We start from the raw sequence: 25,269 nt of genomic DNA, 5'->3' as shown, positions 1-25,269 counted from the left end.
TAAGTTGCATTGACAGTGGCCAGGAGATGTATAGCAATTCCATGGAAATCTGAATCCCATCTTAAAATTGATTGTGGGGAAATGCAAAATTGTATTCCCTTATCAAAGGTGATGTATAATATTAACTGGGTATGATACATTATTCAAAATATGGAAACCATATTTAGATATGGGTTTGGATATCTAATGTATTCACTTCTCCACCCCACCACCACTTTTTATTAATCTTAATGGTTGAACCTTCTCATGTTGGTTTAATTCTAATATTTTTTTAATATCCTGCCTTTCATTTTGGGAGGGAATAGTTATCACAGGAGCTTTGAACCTAGATCTGTTTTTTTTTTCATTATACTTTTCTTCTCTTCTCACTTTTACGGACAGTACAACCATTTATTTGTTATTCTATTTTGACCAATGTATCATTTGGATACGATTCTTGTATTATATTGTACTGTACACAAAACTATAAATTAAAAAAAAAAAACTGATATGTTTCACTGCGCGATAGATAGCTAAGAGTTCTTGCCCAAATGTACTATACTTTGCCTGAGCCGGTGACCGCTTGGCTGAAAATAAACACCGGAGGTTCCAATTGCCCACAGACTCGTTGTTAGAACACTGCTCCCACAGCACATGCATCTGTGGTAAGAGAGCAAGATTTTGAGCATTTGATGTACAACCTTAGTGACATTTGTCAGAACAGTGTTCACATCATGGAAAGCATAAACAGGATGGTCTCCCAAAGATAATGTCTTTTTGAAGCAGACATCAGATCCTTTGAGTCATTCAGCAAGTGGTAATAGAGATGCTGTGGCATTCACCAGGAAACAGCAATAAAAATTCCTCATACCTAAAAACCATCACAACTGGCCAAACATAACGGAGGGAGGAAATTCTCAAATTTTATGCACTTTCCATTCATCAGGCAAAATACCATGTTGTATAAATCTAGGTCCCAAAAATACAAGAGCAGCAGAACCAGAAACACTTTCCTGGGATTGATCACGAGGCCACATTCCTCAAGCCTCCGTAACAATGAGATAAGGTGGCTCTTGTGCTCCTCTTCATTCACACTTACAACCAGAATCACCTCGATGAACACAAGCACCAAACAAACCCAAGGCCAGTGAGTTCGTGGTCCATGAACCACTGGAATGTCTGAGCTGCATTCCATAGACCGAATGGTTTTCTCAAAAACACAAACATGCCAAACGAGAGCATCACTGCTGTATTTGTGACATCCAAAAACTCAAATGGAATCTAATAGTAAGCACATTCTAGATTTATTTTGGCAAATGCAGATTTGCCGTGGAGGTTTGCTGAGAAGTCTTGTAAATTTGGAATATTGTATCAGTCAGGCATGGTGGAATTGTTCAGGGGACGATCATCTCTGCAAGGCTGCCAATCTCTAGTTTTTTTCAGAACCACATACAATCGTGAAGCCCAGCAGCTGTCAGATCTGTGGGCTAGGCACAATTCTTGCCATTCCAATTTTGAGATTTTAAGATAATCCGGGGTATTACAAGCCTGCGTCTCATAGACCCTACCTTTATATGGTGGCTTATTGCATGTATGCATACCATTATGATGGGGACACGAGGCGAGGAAAAGACTTGAGGAAGGCTTGGAAAGGGCAGGAGCCAGGTTGAAGGCTTGTCAGGCAGCAGATGGCATTGGAAGGACAATAAATGTAGCTCACTTGCATTCAAGAGCTGCAGTCCACACAACGGCATTTTGTCAAATACATCACTGAAAAATGTGAAAAGAAATCCTCTCCCAAAGTGGAATTGGCCACATTTACAACTGAAAACCCACCCAAAACGATGTGAAGTTAAAATGAAATGCGAGTGACCTCTGGGCATATTTGAATAAGAGAATCATTTGTAGCTGAAAGAACACATGACATATTAGCAAATCTATGTTCCTCAGGACTTGGAGGGACAGGCATCGCACCAAAGTGACAGATAGTTTTGGAGTTTTACATAGAGATGCCAAACTAATAACCTATTCTAACAACTGCCTAGAATTGTTCCATTTTTCTCAGTTGCCTTCGATAATCTCTCCCAAATGAGAACAAGATCACAGACAAAGGAACAGAACCAGGCCACCAGGCCCATCGAATCTGCTCCGTAAACTGACACAAAACTATTTCTTGATTTAATACTCAGTGATCTGGCTTCCACTACTGTATGTGGCAGCGGTTCCACAGATCCACGACCCTCTGGCGAAACAAGTTCTTCCTAATCTCTGTTTTATAGGATAACCTCTAATTTTCATGTCCTCAATTCACCCACCAAGGGAACCATCTTACCCGCATCCACCCTATCTAAACCTTTCAATATACGAAATGCCTTCATGAGATAACTTCTTTAATTTCCTGTACTCCAATGAATACAACCCAAGAGCTGTCAAACATTCCTTGTACGTTATCCTTTGCATTTTGGGAATCATCCTAGTCATTCTCCTCTGCACCCTCTTCAACAACATCACATCCTTTCTCAGATAGGGGGCCCAAAACTGCACACAGTACTCGAAATGAGGTCTCACCAGTGCCCCATAGAGCCTCATCAACACCTCCTTACTTTTGTACACCATTCCTCTTGAAATGAATGCCAACATAGCATTCGCTTTTTCATTATCAATTTCACCTGGTCATTAACTTTTAGGTTTCCTTGCACAAGGACACCCAGGTCCCAATGCACATCCAAGGTCTGAATTTTCTTCCCATCCAAATAGTATGCTTCCTGTTTATTTCCACTGCCAAAATGTACAACTGTACATTTCTCGATGTTAAATCTCATCTGCCATCATTTTGCCCAGTTTCCTAATCAGTTTATATCCTTCTGCAACTTTACGGTTTCTACATTTCCTACTCTGTCCCCTATCTTGGTGACCTCCGCAAATTTGGCCACAAAATCATTTAAACCACAATCCAAATCATTAATTTCTTTTTCCTTGGAATATATCTATCCTGCATTCCTTTTATTACTGCCACATACCATTCTAGAATCAATCATTACTGAACCTGAACATGTTCTTTGTGATAAACATCTTCAAATAAATGTTCTGGATTTAATTTTTTAAATTAATGTGTGATTCCTCTTCATCAACTCTTTTGAAGCTGAGTTCACAAAATTTTCCAAATATTTTTTCAGCAATAATTCTGTGGTACAGAGGATTACTCATCTTTCCTAGAGGTTAAAAGTTGCATTTTGATTTTCTTGTTTCAACTGAACATTGTACAAGGTGAAGGCTGATTAAAATGGATTCAGTAATGATGGCCTTCAAATGTTGCATTATTGCTGTGGCTACACAGCTTGAATGATAAACTGCTGTTTCTACAGGGAATTAACTCATGGAAATGTTCTAAATACATTCATTGGAGATAGACCTCTGTGAAAAGTTTACTGCCCATCGGCAACGATCCTTGAAAAGAGATGAATCGTCACCCAACAGAGCAGCCCAGGAATAGGCCATTTGGTGAACAATGTCTGTGGTGACCATGATGTTCATTTAAATTAATCCCATGTGTCAGCACATGGTCCATACACATCACCCATTCCCTCTTGTTCATGTGCCCAACCAAATGCCTCTTAAATCGCGGTGATTTCACCACTATCCTGGCCATGTGGGCCACACCCCTACCGCACTGTGTAAAAACCTGCCTCACTTGTCTCCTTTTCCCCTCTCATGTTCAATATAGGCATCGTAGTATTTTTACATCTCCCACGGGGGCGGGGCAAAGAAGAAATCTATCTTCTCCAGGACTACAATAATTGGATAAATTTCAACCAGGTAATCTCTCAGCCTCCAATGTTCCAGAGAAAACTATCCAAATTTGTTCAATCTCTCCTCAGACCCAATGCGCTATCCCAAGCAACCCCCAGATAAATTCCTTTTGTCATGCAGTAACTAGAATTGCAGGAAACACTCACAATGTGGCCTAATCACATTTATACTTCATGCCCTGCTCAATGAAGAGTACTTTCTTTAACACCCTACACTTGTGTTGCCACTTTCAAGGAGCTCACACATGCACCCCGATATCCCTCTTTGCAACACTACTACAAGTCCTCTCAAAGAGCAAGACACTTGTCCAGATTAAACTTCATCTGCCATTTCTCTGCCCACATTTATCAGTCATCTGGTTTGGAAGGGAGAATACGAGGGGGACTGGGTGAATCAGCAGGAGAGAGAGTGAAACCTGTGGAGGGGGGAGGTGGTGGGCAGGTTACATGATTTTGGATAATTCCATATTCATACCATTGAGTCACAAATGCAATAAGAGATGGTTCCTCTGGATTTGACCTCACCCTGACAATGGTGGAGGCAGAAGACAAAGGTCATTGTGGGAATGGAATGGAACTTAAAATAGCTTGTGACCATGAGCCAAGATGGCCATTGTGATCAAAGTGGAGGTGCTCAGTCAATCTGCCATTTACTCTGCATTGTGTTTCCTGCCACAGAGGGCACGGACATGGTTGGAGGAGGTGATTGTGAAACTTTACCCTGCATGAGAATCTCTCGATGGTGGTAACTGATGTAGATTGCAGGAGAAAATGCCCAAGGACGGGGTGGAATTAGGAGTTGTTATTAGTTGAAAGATCATCACCAACGAGTAGGAAAGTAGCTTCAGTCTATTCTCCCTCTCAGAAAGATTTAGTTGATAAACAAAACAATCTTTCAGCACAGCCAGGGGCAAAAGGGCTCTTAATTTAGTCTTACAATCAACAGACTTTGAAGTTACCCACCGTAAATGACTCAAAATTCAATTCTAGATTCACTTCTGGTGGAAGTATAAGAGCCAGTGTCTTGCCTAATCAGATTAGCCTTATTCTGAGTTTCCATTTTGACTTTCACACCATCAAATGCAAGCCCCAGTTGTTGATCCCCAACTATTTTCTATTTTTACCCACTTTGCAACCTCATCTACCTGAAATTGGAACAAACAACAGCTAATTTTTCCATGTATAAATCATATACAAAATAATTTACCCACATTTTCACATCACTGTAGCCACTGAGTGATAACTTGTGCCCATCAGAAAATTGCACCAGCCACTACAGGGTGCTATTTACCTTGGTGTTAATGACTCTTTTCCAGTGTTACTTGCAGATATAATGACATATTCAACATGCACAATATTCCTTTCCTTACTGACCAGAACTATAAAGCATTGTGTAAAAAAGAGAAAAGCTCAAGTCAACCAGGAGATACAAACTCCTGACTGCAATGTTGCTGTGCAAATTTGCTACATTATTGAAGTCTCACAGAGCTTACAACAGATATTCAAAGTCAAGCAATAACAGAAATAACAGTATATTACAGCACGGTACAAGCTCTTTGGCCCACGATGTTGTGTTGATCTTGATATTTCTAACAAAAAAAATAATACCCTGTAGGAGCTACTGTGGTTTATGCTACTAAATAAAGGCAAACACATACAAAGGTACACTGTTAGCACACGACGTGTCAGGTAAGTCTGTGAACTGATGGTGGAGGTGCGTCCGCTACAACCCTGTTTTTCTTTCACCCATGTATGCCTGTCTTAGAGTCTCTTAAATGCACCTTACATGATATTGTAATGGATAAATATATTTGGAGAATTTGGTATTATTTGGGATTTTGGTAAGATTTAGAGTAGGTTACATACATATACACACATAAATTATGAAACATTTTATTTGAAAGACTGAAGAAATATTGAAGATCTCTGGAGGATGTTATTCACATTCACAAGTAGGTGTTAATCAAACTGATGTCATAAAATGAATGACCATTGTTTGGAAATGGAGCCAGGATGGCTACTAGTACTTTTCTGCAGGGTACTTAGAGGAAAGTCACACTGGGTTTTGTTTATCTAACAAAAGCTTGAGCAGAAGACAGAACTCCTGTTGTTTGGAATAAGAGGAATGGAACTCTGTAGTAGCTTGCAGAAAGAAGTTACCATCTAGAAAATCCTGACGGGGCAAGTTTCATCAGCCAGACATTGAGGTGACGAATGAAGGTACCTCAGTTGTGGAAATCCTGGAATAACAAATAACTCTCTCCAAACCCTACAAGAACCTTCCTGAGTGGGAAGCATTTACCTTTCGAGAACCAAAACCTGGTGAAATTTAGAAACGTTCAATTCTGTGAACAGCAGAAGAATTGCCTGCATCCAGAGAACTTGGAAGAAGGAGAAGTGAGATTGAACTGTGAACCAAAGAACTTTTCTTAAATTTAAACACATTACAAACATGTGTGCTTAGAATTAGAAGGGGGTTCATTTGGATTAGTTAAGTATAGAGTTAATTTAAAGTTTCATTCTAATTTCATGTTTAAATTTGATTAAAATAACTTCTGTTTTAAAAACCACTTGTCTTGGTGAATGTCTCTTGCTGCTGGGTTTTGGGATCCTATGGGCTCTTAACAATATGTGCTTGGATATTGACATTGGGCCTGTTCAAAGTAGGAAATGGCTTCTACCAGCAGCAGTTTCTGTTTGACAAAAAATATTGATAGGTGGCTGGCCACATACGTTTCCTAAAAATTAATACCTTCTCCCTCCCTAAACCACATTCTGCCCCATGACATCTTTCTGCATTGCATTACTGGGACCACCAAGGACCTGACCCATTTCCCATCTCTCCTTGCAATGCCAATATGGCAGCTGCCATTAAGAACTGACAAATCACATTTTAATTCAGCAAGCAAGATGAAAATCATCCTGACATCCTGCTTAAAAAGAAGGGTCAACAAACCTTCCAAATTTTGTCACTTCATTTTTATTTCAATTCCCATGGGGCATGAGCAAAAAATGTCCCATCCATTTGCTCACCAAATTATGAGTAAAATCATGATCCCTGTTCATGAAAACCCATAACATTCAATGTTACACAGATAATCTAGGAAGAATTCTGTAATAAAAATGAATGAAACATTGAAAGAATTTCCCCCTTATAAACATTGAGATTATGGTGCGCCAAGAGGCCAAATCGCTGCAACACTTGGATAGTCCAAGATGGCACGAACTCCCCTTCACTGCCGAGAAGGAGCCCACTCCTAGCACCATGTATAGGCTGAGGAGCCCTACACTTCTGTGTAGCGGCAGCCAGCTGGAGAGTGACTCCACGACACAATGACGTAAAGCTGGAAGTCGGGGAGTACGTCACCAGAAGTGGGTGGGCCAGCGAGCACACATGGGGAATTTAAAACAGTATGTGGTAGCGCTGCCACAGCGGATGCTACAAGGCGATAACTTCTTACTTGCTGCAACCAAACAGGTCTGCAAGATACACCAACCTAAATAGAAAACATGACTGGAAATACCAGAGATCATAAATTCAAAAGATTGGTGAAATGTTTACTCTGTATTGTTAACACCAAAGTCCCTATATTTTTAAGGCATTCGGACAAGTAACTGAGAAACATTGCATTTTAAACACATGGTACGTCAGGATCAGAAGGATTGGAGCATTATTGTTCAGGTGACACAATTTTAAAAAATAACATCTAACTTGATGAAGAATGTGATACAACAACAGGAAAAACTGATAGAATCAGACACATTCTATTAGTATTGGGAAGCAAAGAAAAATGGATTTGTGAGAAGTGGCTTCACGTTCACAAAATCTGCTCGAGACAAAAGTTGAGAACAAAGAACATTTATTTACATTTACAACATTGCAAGGTTGGGTACTCTCCCCCTACCTCGGGAAAGTACACCGAGGGCGGGAAGCTTCTTTGTTTTTGTACATTTTTCAATTCACCTCCCCTTACATTTTTCCTACATTTATCCTTCTTGGATTGGTTTGGCACTTTTCTCTATTCGCCTGAGTCTTGACTGACTCCGTCTTTCACCTATCCCGTTCTCACACCTCCTTTCCCCACCCCCTATTAAACAAGCTCTTTGTGTGTGTACGTGCATATTTCTTAAATTCCTTTGTTATCTTGTTTACTCTGTTCTGCTGTTTTTCATGCGCCATTTTACACAAAGAACATTTTAGCTTTTTTCTTGCTTTTTCTTTCTACCTTCTATAACTGTTTCAGAACTCCTAACATTAAAATAATAACTGTTTCTAAACTCCTGCAATTAAAATAATAACTATCTCTAAACTCCTTCAGATTTGTTTTCCATCCCTTCCTAAGCGACCCAATGACCCCTGACAGGTCCTTCCCGACTTGCGACCGTAATGAAACCCGAAAGGTCCCACAATGGACGCAAGTCGGAGATTTGCCCCTGTGCGAGGAGCCCTGAAGTCTTAGAGACTATTTTTAAAATCAAACGAGAACAGAGAACAGAGAAAAAATGTACGACCCAAAATATGCAGATTGATTTTGTGACTCAGTTTCTCAGGGTCCATCGGCTGGGGGCAGCCATCTTAATTTCAGTGCGCATGCGCGACTTGTTAGTTGGCGCTTCCACAAAGACTTTGCTGAGTGGCCCTCAGTCGGCACGTGCGTATTAGCCGCACATGCGCGAACCCAACTTCAAGTCGCAAATCCACAGCGCATGCGCCAACCAGACTTCCAAAACTTCACCAGTATGGAGGAACATAATCAGGTTGCCAGGCAGGGAAATAACTTATTCCCACAGGCCCACAGGTTGACAATGTAATGTCAGTTGAATGGGTCCGTTGAATGAAAAGGTTGAGAGGGATATGGTTTGTTTGCAAGCAGCTTGGCCAGCAGAAAAGAAGGAGCGAAAGGACTGTTTCAGAGTTGTCTATTTGGACCAGTCATTTGAGTTGAATCTTTAAAAAATTCATGACAGGCTGGACTATCATTTTAGATGGAGATTTTAGATTGACACATGCAGCCCGGGAACAGGCCCTTTCAGCCTATGAGCCACAACCACTCAATTACACCAATGACCTACAAACCCCACTGACAGTGTCAAATTTGAACCCAGCTCACTGGCCCCTTAACAGCGTTGTTCTAACCGCGACGCTAACCTCGCCACTCTCAATGGTTCCCAGGGTTCTTCCTCCTACTTTCCATTAGCTGTGATTGCTTCAAATTCCAGTGCCCTTGTTTCCCTGAGGCTCTGACCCCTGCCCAGTGACACTGTCCCCAATGCTTCTCCCTGGCCAGATGATCATCGCTCTCTTTCCCGGCTCTCACCCAAACTTTCATACCCCATTTCCACCACCTACGTCCCCCCTGTCATGTCCCACCCACTCACCCACAGGGCCAAGGGTAATGAGGTGGGGGCAGGTCCAGGCTGTAGTCACACAGCTTGTCGAAGGACAAGTGAGAGCAGGAGTCCAGGGGCAAATGGTGAAGGGTAGTGTGTACTGTAGCAGTCAGCTACAGGGGCACAGCCTCCATTGTTGGGGGGGGGGGAGAGAGAGGACTGGCTCAGATGGGATAGATGTCCCGGTGCCAGGGGTCAGGGAATTCCCCAGCTCAGTGAAGGTCTGGGATGCTGCCACCGGCAAGGAGACTGGACCACACTGCTCTCCCCACATCTCCATTGTCTGGGGGTCCCAGGAACAGCTCATATTCCAAGGCCTGTGGGTGGCAGAAGGGGGAGGTTCAAGAACTGGGGTGGGGAAGTTGTGATGGGTGATTGATTGGAGAGGGTTCCAGTGAGGGAACGGGTCTGGTGGGTGGACAGACCTGATGGGGATGGGCTTTTGGGTACAGGCAAATAGGTGAGGGGGGATGGGATGGGGACTTTGGGCTTGGCATGTTGGGGGACAGGGGCTGGGTGAAGGCCCTGGTGGGAGTCAGGAGCTCTGGGAACAGTCCAAGCAATGGGTGAAGCATTGGGGATGGGCCCAGTGTGGGACAGAGGCTTTGGGGACGATCTCAGCAGGGGGATGGGTTTGGGGACGGGCCTGGTGGGAGATGGGGGCTTTGGGGATGGGCCTGGTGGGTGACAGGGGACAGTATTGGGGATGGAGCCAGAGGAAGGAGACCATCCCTGGAGCTCCAGTTCACCATTGGGTCACTCACCTTGGCCCACGGACGTACTTTGATCTGTGGGAACTTGAATTCGGTGCACTTGGGGTTCATCTCTCGGATCTGCTCCCTGGTTGAGGTCCCCAACACCTATTGGAACAGAAACCACCTTCACAACTGGCTCAAGGTGAAGGGAGCAGGAGGGTGGCAAGGGGAGGGGATGCAATGTATGCGTACCAGGTCAGGGACATGGGACGACCCCAAGAACTGGGGTGGTGGTGAAGGCTTCAGCCTCTTAGGGGCATTTAAGAGGCTCTGAGTCACATGGATAAAAGAAGAATGGAGGGTTATGAAGGAGGAAGGGGTTAGTTATTTTTATTTTGGTAGGAATACATCAGTCGGCACAATATCGAGGGCTGAACTGCTTGTACTGTGCTCTCGTGTTCTATGTTAAAACCTGTCAGTCTTTCAGCAAGCTGAGATGTTGGGGAGGGAACACTGCCGACTGGCACATTGCAGGCTGCAGGAGTACATGATGAGGAATGGATGGAGACTTGGCGCTGCCAACACGAAGGCACTATAGGGATGGATCATAACCCTCCCATTACTGGGCACTGAGAGGCTGAGACCAAGGGGAACTCCTCCAACAGCAGAGGGGGGCAGTAACCACACGGTATAAAAATGGTGGCAATGAAGATAAACAGAGACGATTACAGCAATGTGCAGTGAAGGGAATATCTGGATTCAACTAGAGGAGGAGAAAGGACTTGCAACGGTCTTCCTCTTTGGAAATAATTTCTGAATAATGTCAATTTTGTGGGGTGGGGGGCTTGGAGGAAGCAGCTGTTCCTGGGCCTGGAGATACCGGCTCTGAAAATCCTGGATCTCTTTCCCGACAGGAATAGCTGGATGATGCTGTTGGCCGGGTGAAGGGGTCCTCGATGATTCTGTAAATGATCGTAGTGGATCACATTGATATTTGGGGTGGTGGGGGGCAGGAGGGTGTCCCCAGTTGCTCTAGGCCTCTTCAGGTCCCGTGGATTGACCTCTGATCATTTAAAAAATATATTATTTATAAATTATATACACAAAAAATTAACACAATTAATAATAATACAAATGAAATACAAATATATGTGGTATATATAAAATAAAGAATAAAGAAATCCCCCCATAAACCACCTCATGCCCCCTCCATCTGGACATTAGCAAACTGGCCTCTACTCAGCCCCCACGACACAGATATAGACGACTGAAAGCAGCGAACAGTGCTCCAATCACTGGTTCTGGGGAGGTGGGGGATCATGCTAACTGGGAATCCACCCTATACACAAGATGGCTGACGAACGTGGTGACCGCACAGAGTCCACGGGGACCAACAACTTTCATCCCAGGGGACAACCCGCACGGAAGGAATCAACAAGGACAGGAATACTGACCAATCGGGCGCCAGCGCGGATGTGACATCACTCCTGTCGACAGCAGCGGGGAGAGAATAGAAGTAGAGCTGCCAGTGTAATGAAGCATCTTTAACTTTGATTGCTTGAGTGTGTGTCCTCCTTTCCACCCTTCACAGTAGCGCAAACACTCCAATTTCACATCGGGAGTCACGTGTCTAGTTTCCTCATATGAAGAATGAGAAGTGCACACATATTGTCAAATTTGTTTCTGGGATGTTTTAACCGGGTGATAGGAGGAAAGTTTGAATATGGATCTCTTTGTCATTGGAAAAAAGGGAGATGACCTTACAACATTATGAGAGGACACAGCAGCACAGACCGAAAGACGATAATGCAAAGGAGCCGAACACCAAGTGTCACAATTTCCCAATAACCGATCGGCTGCTTAGACTTTAAGAAATGTCTGAAATGAAAATGAAATATCCTTGGAATTCTCTACCCTATTGAAGGTTCATTTGAAATTGGGATCCATGGACTTGTGATGAGTTTATTGGCGGACACATTCGTAGAGGGATCATATGCATTTAACTTAGATGCAGATACTTTGAAAAAATTAACAGACATTAAATTGGAAGCGGTAATAAATTTGGAGGAAAGATTGAGAATAAATAGTCTCCCTTGTAGTTGGGGTACAATGTATTTCTTGAGATCAGAGGAATCCTGGAGCCAAGACAAAGTGATCCTATGAAATCTAAGGATTTGATTGAGTTGTTGGGGTAGTTGGAAATGGAAGGGCCGAAGGGTCTCCTGCTCCTTCGACTGCCTGTCTTCTGCCTTGCGATGCTGAGTGGGTGCGCCTTTGTGTTCGCTCACTCGCTGATTGGTTGCTTCAGTTGAGCGAGTCAATGGGCTGATTCGGTGAGGCCGCTATTTGATTGGACGCTGAAGTCGGGTTGGATTGATAGGCGGATTCGCGGGCTGATTGGCTCGTGCTGTGAGGAGACGGGACGTTTGCGGCGGCATCGTCTGCTCAGGGTCCGTCGCGTCCCCGCTGACCCAACGGGAAGAAATTGGCGGCGGCGCCGTGATCCTCAGCCGTGTGGTCCAGGGAAAACGAGTGACCAGCAGCCCGGTGGGACCCACCCGGGAGCGGCCGGTACCGGCGGGTTGTTTGGGTGGAGCCGAGGCGTCGGTGCGAGGCCTGATGACGCCGACATGGCGAGGTTGGAGGCCGCGGGGTTATTTGCAGCGGGAGGTGGTGGGGGCAGGAGATTGGCAAGTCTGGTTGGCGCATGCGTGGTGAGTTCGCGCATATGTTGCAGATACGCATGTGCTAATTGAGCGAAGCGAAACATTTGCGCAAGCGCCAACTGATGACTGGAGCATGCGCACAGAAATTAACATGGCTGCCCCCATCCAATGGATCCTGAGTTACAAAGTCAATCCGGACATTTTGGGTCTTTTGTGCCCTGTGTCTCTGTTCTCGTTTGTCAAATCATTTGATTTTAAAAATAGGCTCTAAGGCTTCAGGGCTCTTCGCACGGGGTCAAAACACCGACTTGCGACCATTGTGGACCCCCACCCCGAAGCGACCATTGAGGGACCTTTGGACTCCACTACGGTCGCAGGTCGGGGAGGACCTGTCGGTGTCATTGGGTCGCTTCGGAAGGGATGGAAAACCAATCCATTTTTCTTTGCTTCCCAATGCTCATAGAATGTGTCTGATTCCATCCGTTTTTCCTGTTGTAGCATCACATTCTTCATAAAGTTAGATGTTTTTTTTTAAATTTGTGTCACCTGAACAATAATGCTCCAATCCTTCTGATCCTGACGTACCATGTGTTTAAAATGCAATGTTTCTCAGTTACTTGTCCAAATGCCTTAAAAATATAGGGACTTTGGTGTTAACAATATAGAGTCAATATTTCACCAATCCTTTTGAATTTATGATCTCTGGGATTTCTGGTCATATTTTCTATTTTGGTTGGTGTATCTTGCAGACCTGTTTGGTTGCAGCAAGTAAGAAGTTATTGATTTGTAGCATCCGCTGCAGCAGCGCAACCAAATAAAGAGATGTCCCCACAAGGTGAGTGTAAAACAAAGACTGGCTTTACTGGTTTAAATTCCACACGTGTGCTCACTGGCCCACCCACTTCTGGTGACGTGCCCCTGACTTCCAGAAGTGACATCATTGCATTGTGGCATCACTCTCCAACTGGCCGGCCGCTACGCGGAAGTCAAGGGCATCTCAGCCCGCACATGGTGCTAGGCCCAGGCTCCTTCTCAGTGGTAAAGGGGACTCTGTGCCATCTTGGACTGTCCAAGTGTTGCAGTGATTTGGCCTTTTATGCTTGCCCGGTCACCTGGTGCGCTACAATCTCAGCATTGATAAGGGGAAAATTCTTTCAATGTTTTATTCACTTTTATTACAGAATTCTTCCTAGTATATCTGTGTAACATTGAAAGTAATGGGTTTTCATGAACAGGGATCACGATTTTACTCATAATTTGGTGAGCCAAATTATGATAAGACAGTTTTTGCTAATGCCCCATGGGAATCAAAATAAAAATGAAGTGAGAAAATTAGGAAGGTTTGTTGACTCTTCCTTTTAAGCAGGATGTCAGGATAACCTTCATGTTACTTGCTGAATTAAAATGTGATTGTCAGTTCTTATGGCAGCTGCCATATTGGCATTGCAAGGAGAGATGGGAAATGGGTCAGGTCCTTGGTGATCCCAGTAATGCAACGTAGAAAGATGTCACGGGGCTGAATGTGGTTTAGGGAGGGAGAGGGTATTAATTTTTAGGAAAAGTATGTGGCCAGCCACCTATCAATATTTTTTTTATCAAATAGAAATTCCTGCTGGTAGAAGCCATTTCCTACTTTGAACAGGCCCAATATCATTATCCAAACAGATATTGTTAAGAGCCCAAAGGATCCCAAAACCCAGCAGCAAGAGACATTCACCAGGACAAGTGGTTTTTAAAACAGAAGTTATTTTTAATCAAATTTAATCTTGAAAATAGAATCAAACTTTAACTTAACTCTGTACTTAACAAACCCCAATTAACCCCCTTTTAATTCTAAGTGCACATGTTTGTAATGTGTTTAAATTTAAGAAAAGTTATTTGGTTCATAGTTCAATCTCACTTCTCCTTCTTCCAAGTTCTCTGGATGCAGGCAATTCTGCTGTGCACAGAATGGAATGTGTATAAATTTCACCAGGATTTGGTGCTCAAAAGGTAAATGTTTACAGCTCAGGATAGGTCTTGTAGGGTTTTTAGAGAGAGATTTGTTGTTCCAGGATTTCCACAACTGAGGTACCACCATTAGTCACCTCAGTGTCTCACTGATGAACCTTGCCCCATTAGGGTTTTCCAGATGGTAACGTCTTTCTGCAAGCTACTACAGAGTTCCATTCCTCTTATTCCAAACAACAGGAATTCTTTCTTCTGCTTAACCTAGTGTTAGATAAACAAAACCGAGAAGTGACTTTCCTGGAAGCACCCTGCAGAAAGGCACTTGTAGCCATCCTGGCTCCATTTCCAAACAATGGTCATTCATTTTATGACATCAGTTCAATTAACACCTACTTGTGAATGTGCATAACATTCTCCAGAGATCTTCAATATTTCTTCAGTCTTTCAAATAAGATGTTTTAAAATGTATGTGTGTGTATGTATGTAACCTACTCTAAATCTTACCAAAATCCCAAATATTACCAAATTCTTCAAATATATTTATCCATTACAATATCACGTAAGGAGCATTTAAGAGACTCTTAGACAGGCATACATAAGTGAAAGAAAAACAGGGTTGTAGCGGAAGCACAGCGCGATATTACGAACTACCACAATCGGTTCACAGACTTACCTGACACGTCGCGGGCTAACAGTGCTGGGCACCAAAGTACAGTGAGTGGATCAAATGAAGCCCCTGCCTAAAGGCACGGGGCACTAATGGCTCCTAGCTTTAACCTGCTGGTCCTGTGGACCGGAAGGTGTTCACTAATATTCTCATTGACAGGCAGGGAATAAAAGGTCTGTGTATGTCTGTAATAAACCAGTCTGGAGTTGACAACCTTTGTATGTGTTTGCCTTTATTTAGTAGCATCTATCGCAGTAGGTCCTACAGGGTATTATTTTTTTGTTAGAAATATCAAGATCAACACAACGTCGTGGGCCAAAGGGCTTGTACCGTGCTGTAATATTCTGTTATTTCTGTTATTGCTTGATTTTGAATATCTGTTGTAAGTGTCACATTTGTGGCCCGAAATGTGAAGTTAATAAAACATCAAACACAAGTTTTATCAGGTAAACTTCTCAGTGTGTTTATCTTCCAATTTCCTTTGTTCTCCTGCTTGTGTTCTTATCTCCCTCTCGTACCATGTGACTTCCGGTACATCTCATACATATTCATTATCATGACATCCCTCCTTTAATCAGAAATAAACTTTACCTTCAATTACCAATATCCCTCGGAAACATACAAACATTGTAACTAATGGTAATACTATAACTCAACTACATAAAATTTACTTCCTACAGTACTCATACATGCACTTTATGATTTAAGATTAAAATACTGTCCCAAAGTTCTAATTAAAACTATGGCACAAAGTCTTCGTATAGTTTGGGCACTTTCCGGTTTCGTTTCGGCCTGGCTGCGATATTGTCGTCGCTTCTCGGTTGTTCACTCTCAGCGTCGGAAATACTGCTCGCCACGGCTTCGGGTGTTTCTGGCGCTCTAGTCACTTCATCAGGAGTGCTGGTAACTGCCTCTGGAACATCATCAGGTCTCTCAGTTTCAGCATCTCGTATTGGCCTTTCAACCTCTTCACTCGATGTATCTGGACTGGTACTTTTTTACACCTGATACATTTCTCTTATACAGAACTCCAGTCGGAGACTTGACTGTCACCATACTGCCACTTCTGGTTTCGACAGTATCGGGTTGATGGTAATAAGGTGGGTCTAGTTTACCACCAGTTTCATGCCTCACTAGAACATTATCTCCTGGCATGACGTCTGAGTACTTGGCTCCACGTTTTGAATCTGTGTACAGCTTTGCTGCACCTTTCTTTTCAGCATCGTGGTCCCTCATCTCCTGGTCGTCTCAGATTTCCTTTATTTCTGGCATTTTTGTGCGGACTTTTCTCCCAAAAAATGCTTCTGCAGGACTTTTTCCAGTGGTTGCGTGAGTCGTTGCTCGATAGACAGCCACATAAGATAGCAATGCTACTCGCCAATTTTGTCCTTCTGCGTGTGCAATCCTCAATCGTTTTTCAATGGACTGATTTTGTCTCTCTACTTCTCCATTGGCTTGCGGCCATTTCGGAGTTACTTTATGATGGTAGGTACCTGTGGTCCTCATGTATTCCGCAAATGTCTCTGAAATGAATTGTGGAACATTGTCTGAGTATAATGCTGTGCACGCGTGGGTTCGGATCCCATCCTCGTCGCCAATGTCACATTTGTGGCCTGAAATGTGAAGTTAATAAAACATCAAACACAAGTTTTATCAGGTAAACTTCTCAGTGTCTTTATCTTCCAGTTTCCTTTGTTCTCCTGCTTGTGCTCTTATCTCCCTCTCATACCACGTGTCTTCCGGTACATCTCATACATATTCATTATCATGACAGTAATCACTGTGAGACTTCAGTAATGTAGCAAATTTGCACAACAACATTGCAATCAGAAGTTTGTATCTCCTGGTTGACTTGAGCTTTTCACATTTTTACACAATGCTTTATAGGTCTGGTCAGTAAGAAAAGAAATATTGTGCATGTTGAAGATGTCATTATGTCTGAAAGTAACACTGGAACAGAGTCATTAACACCAAGGTAAATATCACCCTTTAGTGGCTGGTGAAGTTTCCTGATGGGCACAAGTTATCCCTCAGTGGCTACGGTGATGTGAAAATGTGGGTAAATTATTTTGTATATGATTTATACATGTTAAAATTAGCTGTTTTTTGTTCCAATTTCAGGTAGGTGTGGTTGCAAAGTGGGTAAAGATAGAAAATACTTAGGGATCAAAAACTGGGGCTTTCATTTGATGGTGTGAAAGTCAAAATGGAAACTCAGAATAAGGCTAATCTGATTAATCAAGCCACTGGCTCTCATACTTCCACCAGAAGTGAATCTAGAATTGAATTTTGAGTCTTTTATGGTGGGTATCTTCAAAGTCTGTTGATTGCAAGACTAAATTAAGAGCCCTTTTGCCCCTGGCTGTGCTGAAAGATTGTTTTGTTTATCAACTAAATCTTACTGAGAGGGAGAGGGAGAATAGAGTGAAGCTGCTTTCCTACTCATTGGTGATGAATCTTACAGTAAGATCTTTCAAATAATTACAGATTACTAATTCCTCCCAGTCCTCGGGCATTTTCTCCTGCAATCTACATCAGTTACCACCATCCAGGGATTCTCATGCAGGGTAATGTTTCACAATCACCTCCTCCAACCATGTCCTTACACTCTGTGGCAGAAAACCCAATCCAGAGTAAATGACAGATTGGCTGAGTGCCTCCACTTGGATCACAATGGCCATCTTGGCTAATGGTCGCAAGCTGTTTTAAGTTCCATTCCATTCCCACTCTGACCTTTGTCTTCTGCCTCCTCCATTGTCTGGGTGAGGTCAAATCCAGAGGAACCATCTCTTATTGCATTTGTGAATCGATGGTATGAATATGGAATTTTCTAAGTTCATGTAACCTGCCCACACCCCCCCATATTTTTCTCCCTTTCCTGTTAATTCACCCAGCTCCCCTCGTATTTTCCCTTCCAAACCAAATGACTTATAAATGTGGGCAGAGAAATGGCAGATGGAGTTTAATCGGGACAAGTGCCTTGCACTTTGAGAGGACTTGTAGTAGTTTTGCAATGAGGGATCTTGGGGTGCAAGCGCGAGCTCCTTGAAAGTGGCAACACAAGTGTAGAGCGTTAAAGAAATTATTCTTCATTGAGCAGGGCATGAAGTATAAATGTGGTTAGGCCACATTTTGAGTGTTTTCTGCAATTCTAGTTGCTGCATGACAAAAGGAGTTTATCAGGGGGTTGCTTGGGATAGAGCATTGGCTCTGAGGAGTGATTGGACAAATTTGGATAGTTTTCTCTGGAGCATTGGAAGCTGAGTGATGGCCTGGTTAAAATTTATCCAATTATTGTAGTCCTGGAGAAGGTAGATTTCTTCTTCCCCCGCCCCCGTGGGAGATGTAAAAATACTACGATGCCTATATTGAACATGAGAGGGGGCAAAGGAGAAAAGTGAGGCAGGTTTTTGCACAGTGCGGTGGGGGTATGGCCCACAATGCCAGGATAGTGGTGAAATCACCATGATTTAAGAGGCATTTGGTTGGGCACATGAACAAGAAGGAATGGGTGATGTGTATGGACCATGTGCTGACAGATTGGATTAATTTAAATGAGCATCATGGTCACCACAGACATTGTTTACCAAGTGACCTATTCCTGGGCTGCGCTGTTGGGTGATAATTCATCTCTTTTCAAGGATTGTTGCCGATGGGCAGTAAACTTTTCACAGAGGTCTATCTCCAATGAATGTATTTAGAACATTTCCATGAGTTAATTCCCTGTAGAAACAGCAGTTTATCATAGAAACATGGAAGATAGGAGCAGGAGTAGGTCATTCTACCCTTCGAGCCTGCTCCGCCATTTGATCATGGCTGATCTTAAAGTTCAGTACCCCGTCCCCGCCTTCTCTCCGTAACCTTTAATACCCTTATACTGAAGAAATATATCTAATTCCCTCTTAAATATATTTAATGAACCTGCCTCTACTGCCCTCTGTGGCAATGAATTCCACAGATTCACCACCTTCTGGGTAAAGAAATTCCTCCTCATCTCGGTCCTAAATGGTTTGCCTATTATCCTCAAACAATGGCCCCGGGTTCTGGATTTTCCCATCCTTGGAAACATCCCATCTGCATCCATTCTGTCCTGTCCTGCTAGAATTTTATATGTCTCTATGAGATCCCCTCTCAATCTTCCAAAATTTGAAGGCCATCATTACTGAATCCATTTTAATCAGCCTTCACCTTGTACAATGTTCTGTTGAGACAACAAAATCAAAATGCAACTTTTAACCTCGAGGAAAGATGAGTAATCCTCTGTACCACAGAATTATTGCTGAAAAGATATTTTGAAACTTTTGTGAATTCCACTTCCAAAGAGGAACCACAACAAGATTTTTAAAAATTAAACCCAGAACATTTATTAGAAGTTGTTTATCACTATAAACATGTTCAGGTTCAGTAATGATCGATTCTGGATTGGCATGTGGCAGTAATAAAAGGAATGCAGGGTAGATATATTCCAAGGAAAAAGAAATTAATGATTTGGATTGTGGTTTAAATGATTTTGTGGCCAAATTTGCGGAGGTCACCAAGATAGGGGACAGAGTAGGAAGTGGAGAAACCGTAAAGTTGCAGAAGGATATAAACAGATTAGGAAACTGGGCAAAATGATGGCAGATGAGATTTAACACCGAGAAATGTACAGTTGTACATTTGGCAGTGGAAATAAACAGGAAGCATACTATTTGGATGGGATGAAAATTCAGACCTTGGATGTGCAAAGGGACCTGGGTGTCCTTGTGCAAGGAAAACTAAAAGGTAATGACCAGGTGAAATTGGTCATGAAGAAAGCAAATGCTATGTTGGCATTCATTTCAAGAGGAATGGTGTACAAGTGTAAAGAGGTGTTAATGAGGCTCTATGGGGCACAGGTGAGACCTCATTTCGAGTAGTGTGTGCAGTTTTGGGCCCCCTATCTGAGAAAGGATGTGATGTTTTTGGAGAGGGTGCAGAGGAGAATGACGAGGATGATTCCCAGAATGCAAAATATAATGTACAAGGAGTGTTTGACAGCTCTTGGGTTGTATTCATTGGAGTATCGTAAATTAAAGAAGAAAGCTCATGGAGACATTTTGTATTTTGAAAGGTTTAGATAGGGTGGATGCGGGTAACATGTTTCCCTTGGTGGGTGAATCGAGGACAAGAAAATTAGAGGTTATCCATATAAAACAGGGATTGGGAAGAACTTCTTTCACCAGAGTGTCATGGAGCTGTGGAACTTACTGCCTCATACAGCAGTGGATGCCAGATCACTGGGAGTATTTAAACAAGAAATAGACAAGTATCTCGTTAGTGAGGGCATGAAGGGATATGGGGAAAAGGCTGGAAATTTGAAGGAGTGTAGAGTAGCTCAGTGTGTATTTACAGAGCAGGATCAATGGGCCTGGTGGCCTGGTTCTGTTCTTTTGTCTTGGGATCTTGTTCTCATTTGAGAGAAATTATCGAAGGCAACTGAGAAAAATGGAAACATTCGAGGCAATTGTTGGAGTAGGTTATTTGTTTGCCATCTCTATGTAAAACTCCAAAATTATCTGTCACTTTGGATCGGTGCCGATCCCTCCAATCCCTGAGGAACATAGTCTTTCTAATATGTCATGTGTTCTTTCAGCTACAAATTATTCTCTTTTTCAAACATGGCCACAGGTTACTCGTGCTTCATTTCTGTCTTGCAATTTTTTGGGTGGTTTTTCAGTTGTAAATGTTGCAAATTCCATTTTGGGAGTGGATTTCTTGTCACATTTTTCCGTGATGTATTTGAAAAAACGGTGTGTGGACTGCAGCTCTTGAATGCAAATGAGCTGCATTTGTTCTTAAAGTTCCTGCCCTTTCCAAGCCTTGCTCAAGTGTTTTCCTCGCCTCGTGACCCCATCGTAATGGTGTACAGACATGCAATAAGCCACCATATAAAGGCAGGGTCTGAGACGCAGGCTCGTAATACGCCCAGATTATCTTAAAATCGCAAGCTTGGATTGGCAAGAGTTTGGCGTATTCCACAGATCTGACAGCTGCTGGGCTTCATGGTTGCATATGGTTCTGAAAAAAACTAGGGATTGGCGGCCTTGCAGAGATGATGGTACCGTGAACAATTCCACCGTGCCTTACTGATACAATATTCCAAATTTACAAGACTTCTCAGCAAACCTCCACGGCAAATATGCATTTGCTAAAATAGATCTAGAATGTGCTTACTATTAGATTCCATTTGAATCTCCGGATGTCACAAAGACAGCAGTGATGTTCCCATTCGGCATGTTTGAGTCTATGGAATGCAGCTGAGACATTCCAGTGGTTCATGGACCACGAACTCACTGGCCTTGGGTTTGTTTGGTGCTTGTGTTCATCAATTAGATTCTGGTTGTAAGTGTGGATGAAGAGGAGCACAAGAGCCACCTTATCTCATCGTTTCCAAGGCTTGAGGAATGCGGCATCGTGATCAATGCCAGGAAATTGTTTCTGGTGCTTCTGATCTTGTATTTTTGAGGCCTAGAGTTATGCAACATGGTATTTTGCCTGATGAATGGGAAGTACGTGAATTTTGAGAATTTCCTCCCTCCGTTAAGGTTGGCCAGTTGTGATGGTTTTTAGGTATGAGGAATTTTTATTGCTGTTCCCTGGTGAATGCCACAGCATCTCTATTACCTCTTGCTGAATGACTCAAAGGATCTTATGTCTGTTTCAAAAAGACCTTAACTTTGAAAGACGATGCTGTGTATGCTTTCCATGATGTGAACACTGTTCTTACAAATGCCACTAAGGTTGTACATCAAATGCCCAAGGCCTTGCTCTCTTACCACAGATGCATCTGTCAGTGCTGTGGGACCAGTGTTTGAACAACGAGTCTGTGGACAATTGGAAACTTTGGCATTTTTTGTTCCAGCCAAGTGGTCACCAGCTCAGGAAAATATAGTACATTTGGGCAAGAACTCTTAGCTATCTATCGCGCAGTGAAACATTTCAGTTTTTAAAAAAATATATTTATAGTTTTGTATACAGTTCAATATAATAATAGAATCGTATCCAAACGATACTTTCAATTATGAAAATGGAATAAAAAAATAAATGTTGTACTGTACATAAAAGTGAGAAGAGAAAAAAGTATAAAAGAAAAATAATACAGATCTAGGTGCAAAGCTCCTGTGATATCTATTCCCTCCCAAAAGGAAAGACAGAAAATTAATAAAATGGTAGAATTAAACCAACATGATAAGGTTCAACCATTAAGATTAAAGAAAAGTGGTGGTGGGGTGGAGAATTGAATACATTAGATATCCAAACCCATATCTAAATATGGTTTCCATATTTTGATGTATGTATCATACCCAATTCTAATATTATAAGTCACATTTGCTAAGGGAATACAATTTTGCATTTCCCCACAATCAATTTTAAGATGGGATTCAGATCTAAAACATGAATTTGAAAAACTAGGAATAAATTAATTTATGTGGCATTAAATATAATTGATGAATAAGTTATAATTAACAAATGTATCAAAAACATGAATTATGTCCCAACAAATATCAGACCAGAAAAAAGGGTTAATTTCAGTTCCCAAATCCAATTCCCATCTTTCTTTTGATTTATTCAAGTCTGGGTTTGGAGATTCCTCTTGAAGTTGAAGATACAATTTGGAAAGGTTTCTTTGTAATTCCCTCATGAATCCCAATTTCCAATCCAATATTTCAGCTTTTTTACTGGAAGGTCATCCTTTGACCATTTGTACAGACCACCAGCCTCTTATGCATACTGTATCTCTACTTGCGAAGGGAGATTCGGCACTTGGACTTCATCCTTCAATTTTCATCGGACACACATGACATCTGAGAGAAAGCGAATGCAGTGGTTGGTGCCCAATCCAGGTGCGACATTACATACAACTACTGACATCAATTTCAATGCTCATGCATGGTGCACTGATCCCGATTTCATCCGGTGTAACCAGATCAACTCTTGTTTCCATCTTCAAGATGTGACCTTGGATGAATCGGCTGAAAAGTTGGTCTGATTTTTTTTTCCCCAACAGGAAGGACTAGGCTGTATGTGTGGGTGGCTATGAGGCAGGAGATTTTCTCTTCACAATCTATCTCTTCTTGGTAGAAGAGCATCAATCAAACTGGTTAAGGAACATCTTACTTGGCTTCGTGTTAAACAGAATGTTGGATTATGTGCAAGGACTTGCTTGCTGGGTCAATGCCCTAAAGTCTCCAGGCACATGAAATTCAAGCTGGGGGATTTTGTTGTTTTGGATTCCTATTTCCAGCACGTGCACGTTGTGGCTTCCAAGGTCCACTTCCGCCATCTCGGCTATGTACGCCTCTGCTCACGGGTGAGGACAGGACTACCAGGTGGCAGGATGAAATTCCTATCATCGGCATCTCTGTAGAGACAATTGCTTGGACTTTTGTGGATCATTGGATTAAATCTTTTGGTGTTCTGGGCACTATTACAACAGATCGAGGGTCTCAGTTCGAGTCAGCATTGGTCCGAGCTCTCATTGATCCTCTGGGCACTACCTGAATTATGGCGAAGCATTTCAAGGCCAACAGCTTCTTTGAGCATTTTCATTGATGATCGAAAGCACCATTGACAGCAGGTGGCAATACATCGACATGTAGCGAATGTTTTCCCATGGTTCTCCTTTGCGTGACTACAGCTCTTAGGGCAGATCATGGATTTTTAGTGGTAGAGCTATTCTATGACTGTATGTTGACCTTGCCAGGTGAGTTTGTGAATCTTAGACCAGACACAGTGCTCCATGAACAGGTCAGTTATCTTGACCGTCTTCGAGAAAATGAGATAACTCTGAGGTTCTCCTATGTGGCAGCATCATCTGCAGTGGATGTGCCAAATGATTCACAACAGTGTTCTCGTGTGTTTCTTTGACATGATGTTGTTTGTAAACCACTTTAGCCAATTTACGATGGTTCTTTCCAGGTCTTATGGCACCATCCATAGTGTTTTTTGTTTGACAGGAATGGAAAAGGTAACACTGTTTCCATCAACAGGTTGAAGCCAGTGTATTTCGAATGTTCACATTCTGCATCAGGGCCAGAGCGAAAGGACCAGTCGTGCACCTGCATACCCTGACTTACAGAATCATACGAGATCAGGCTGAACTGTCAACCCTCCAGACCGTTACACTTGGGACAGTTATATTCATTCGCCTCCTTGCATGGATCGGAGGCTGGAGGTGGGAGTGGGGGGAGGGGTCTGTCACGGTGATGCATCTGCCTGCTTTGGGAATGGTGCCAGTTGCCGCTGATGATGTAATTGGATCGTCGCACTGGAGGAATAGCCCACATGCGCAGGTGCGTTAAGCATCAGTATATGGGTGATGGATTTCGGATGCAGGAGTGGGGGAGAGGGAGAGCATCAGGATCACCATGTGGCACTGAGCTAAGGAGAAGGTCAAAGGGGTTTGGCTGGGTGATGTTTAGAGAGTTGAAGAATGCAATGTTGTGTTTGAGGAGGATAAAGAAGGTCGACTGCATTGTCTTCTGGAGGAAATGAGTGAGGATATTCTTTAATTGTTTGTAAACGATGGTATATCAGTGCCGTTACAAATCTAACCCTTCCCTACCTCACACTCATTACTCTCTATTATATTTCCATCCATGTATCTTAGTCTTTTGAATGTCCTCATTGTGCCAGCCCCCACCTCCACCCCAGCAATGCATCCCAGACCCTCACTGCTCTGTAATTTTTTTAAAGCTTGTTTAGACGATCAAATCAAAAGATGAATGAAGTTCTACTGCTTCATCTCGTGATCTCATCATCATTTCTTTGCAGATTATGTTTGTCTTAAATAGACACTATGAAGGAGAGGGGGAAGGGTGGATCCCTTATTATATCTGCTGTGCAAACACTGCGAGCTGCATTGTTACACCTCAAAGCAACACATGTAACACCTCATCATCAGATGTTGAAGAATACTGGGGAATATTAATGATCTAAAATACCCAAACTGGAGAAATAAATTTAAATGAATGCCTTTGGAATGAACTTTGGAAGGCAGCATTGGGTTTTCGTGACTTGCTCATGAACCAGAATTTCTCTCACTTGGGTTCTGGCTCCTGAGACCATTCTCTTGCTTCCATTTCAATGAA

The 25,269-nt window shown here is 42.6% G+C and overlaps 1 protein-coding gene and 1 long non-coding RNA gene across 2 annotated transcripts in view; one reads left to right on the top strand and one right to left on the bottom strand.

Annotated features, from left to right (window-relative positions):
• The window catches only part of LOC138745708 (uncharacterized), a 72,986-nt gene that overhangs the window by 24,482 nt on the left and 23,235 nt on the right, over positions 1-25,269 (bottom strand). The gene's annotated exons all lie outside the window — the stretch shown is intronic.
• LOC138745707 (endophilin-B1-like) overlaps positions 17,050-25,269 on the top strand; it is a 64,426-nt gene continuing 56,206 nt past the window's right edge. The window contains exon 1 of the transcript XR_011346431.1: positions 17,050-17,132. The gene's annotated coding sequence lies outside the window, so the exon portion shown is untranslated. The remainder of the gene's footprint in view (positions 17,133-25,269) is intronic.

Source organism: Narcine bancroftii, chromosome 11, assembly GCF_036971445.1.
Source record: "Narcine bancroftii isolate sNarBan1 chromosome 11, sNarBan1.hap1, whole genome shotgun sequence".
NCBI classification, from domain to species: Eukaryota; Metazoa; Chordata; class Chondrichthyes; order Torpediniformes; family Narcinidae; genus Narcine; species Narcine bancroftii.
This window is presented reverse-complemented; position numbering and strand designations above follow the sequence as displayed.